This window comes from Corylus avellana, chromosome ca1 (genome assembly GCF_901000735.1).
Source record: "Corylus avellana chromosome ca1, CavTom2PMs-1.0".
Lineage (NCBI taxonomy): Eukaryota > Viridiplantae > Streptophyta > Magnoliopsida > Fagales > Betulaceae > Corylus > Corylus avellana.
This window is the reverse complement of record NC_081541.1, coordinates 44,806,529-44,809,385: the sequence shown is the minus strand read 5'-3', so window position 1 is coordinate 44,809,385 and position 2,857 is coordinate 44,806,529.

Below are 2,857 nucleotides of genomic sequence, written 5' to 3'. Positions count from 1 at the left end.
TAATTGTCTTAAACCATAAAATCAGTTTAAGACATTTAAGTGGAGATAGAGAGAGAGAGAGAGAGAGAGAGAGAGAAAAAAACGGTTGAAAGACAAATTATGGGAGAGTGAGAGTTAGCACAATTAATTAAATGTCTTAAACCATAGAATTAGTTTAAGACATTTAAGTTGAGATAGAGGGAGAGAGAGAGAGAGAGAGAGAGAGAGAGACGTGGGAGATGGAGTTAGGAGGACACGTGTCGCAATTCTAAGCATTCCCTACGTCAAAACTCGGCTTTTATATATATATATATATGATTAGTTACATGTCTCAGCAACATATTCAACCAATAGTAAAGACATGCTAAAAACTTCCTCTAATAATTGAGCAACATCCATCATTTCTTTCTTCCAGATGAATGAAGTTGTGGGCACTTGCTCTTAGGGAGTGAAGTTTTGGAACTATGTGGTAACTTTTGTCATTTAGGTTCGTGCCCACTATTTTCCTATGGTTTCTCATGCATAATCAAACACTTAAAAAATTCAATTTTCCTAATCTAAGTTTAAGAATAAACCCTCTACCTCCTTTTCTCACCCTTTACAAAAATTGACAAACTTTCCTCCAAACTTCGCTACCAATCAGCTAGGCTAAGATGACTAAGTTATCTTTTCTTTTCTTTTTTTCTGCATAGGGGCTTGGTTATCTACATACCCTTCACTGCATATGGATTTTCTGTTGCAAACAATTTCAACTAAGAGTGTGTGCTATGAAAAATATATATAGGACTCCAAACGACACCTATAAGGGGCTGAATAGGTGTATGCAAATCCTATGCGGAATTAAAATTAAACAATCATACAACCAAAATACGTAAAACAATAAATCACATGGACACAGATATTTGGTTACGAAGAGGAAACTATTTAGAAAACTCTCTAAATGTAAAACCTCTCTGGGGCTGCCAAACTTAGAAAATCAACTAAATCAGTAAAAGAATACGGATTACAAGAAGTTCACACTTACAAAACCTTTGAAGCTGACACTCTTGCATAAGGCAAGCAACCCACTTAACTTTTACCGAGTAGCCCTTTCCATAACATCTGGCACAATCCTTCTACGTGATCTCCCTTCACTAGAACTCCGATTGACTTCAATTGTATACGATCTGTGATACAGACACAACATTTTACTCTAAGAGAGACTAACCCTAACACTCAATATCTTAAACGCTCTCTTAGCACAAACTACAGAACTCTATATGCAAAACTCGTACCTCTATCTTCTATATGTATTTATAACATTTACAAAACCCTAGACCTAGGCCCACTAAAAAACACGTATTTGGCCATAATACGATCAGGGTGTCCTGACAAGTTAATGGCATTGGAACCCAAAGTTGTTTACCACGATATAAAAATTGAGTAACATTTCAGTTGACAAGCTGTGGAATCCAAAGGTTTCAAATTTTGGCCTTGCCAAGCTCCTCTGCTGAGAGAGTAGCTACATTACCAGTGTCATGAGAACATTTGGGTATGTAGGGCTGCGTTTTTATCTGAGGCCTGCGTGCCAGTGTGGCTAAAGAGGTAACAAGTCTTTTTTTTGTTTATATTTTTTGTAGTAGTTATGTAGTATAGAAGAATATTGTTTTTGTGTTTTCTGCCTATTCAATCATATGGCAGTGTGTCTTATTTATAATAACAAAGAGATTATTTTGTTTACAAGATCAATAACTGATAGAAACCAAATCCTAAATTGTCTTTGAGAAGTAATTCACTTCAGTTCTTGTTTCTGCAAGAGTTTCTGTTTGAACAAAGTTCCTTTGTCATTATCTTTATCACAATCAGTTGTTTGTGATTTATCTGTTCCAATACACCCCCTCAAACTCGACGTGGGCATGCTAACGTTGAGGTTGGATTTTAGCACCAGGAACTTCTGTGAAACTAAAGGTTTGGTAAGGATGTCAGCTATTTGGTCTTTCCCAGAGATGAAATGAATGTCAAGTTCCTTGGCAGCCACTAAGTCACGAACAAAATGATAGTCGATGGCTATATGTTTTGTTCGTGCATGAAACATAGGATTGGAGGAGAGATATGTGGCTCCGATATTGTCACAATGTAAGATCGGAGGATGCTGGAAATGCTGACCAAGTTCACGAAGAAGAGCTTGAATCCCTACCAATTCGGATGAGGCATTTGCTAAGGCTTTATACTCAGATTCGGTGCTAGATCTTGATACCGTGGGCTGCTTTTTCGAACTCCATGAGAGTAGATTTCTGCCGAGAAAGGTACAATATCCAGAAGTTGATCGACGATCATCGGGGCATCCCGCCCAGTTAGAGTCTGAATATGCTGTGAGAGAATGCGAAGATGAGCGATATATTGAGAATGTATGATCACTTGTGAACTTTAAGTAACGCAGGATGCGCTTGACTGCTGTCCAATGGGTGTCTCGGGGTTCCTGCATGGATTGTGATACCTTGTTTACGGCAAATGACAAATCTGGCCATGTGAGAGATAGATACTGAAAAGAGCTCACTGTGCTACGATGCGGGCTTGAGAGTGAGCCGAGAATAGAGTCTCAAGTGTGAGCCAAACCTCTCAAGAGGAGGACAAGTTGAGAACATGTGGTAGTATTTCCGCTTCTAAGGTGGAAACAATTACGCTGAGGACCTTTTTATCTTGATGATACCAAGTTTGGTATGCTGGGTTATCAGCCGTTTCTGCAGTTTCAGTGAGGGTCTGTTTGGGAGGAGGGGGTGGGTTGGTACCGTCGACATAACCAAAGAGGCTATGCCCTTCTAGAAGGTTTGTGACTAAAAACTTCCACAGATTGTAGTTGTCAAAATTTAGTTTGAGGGTAGTATGATGATTATGGGAT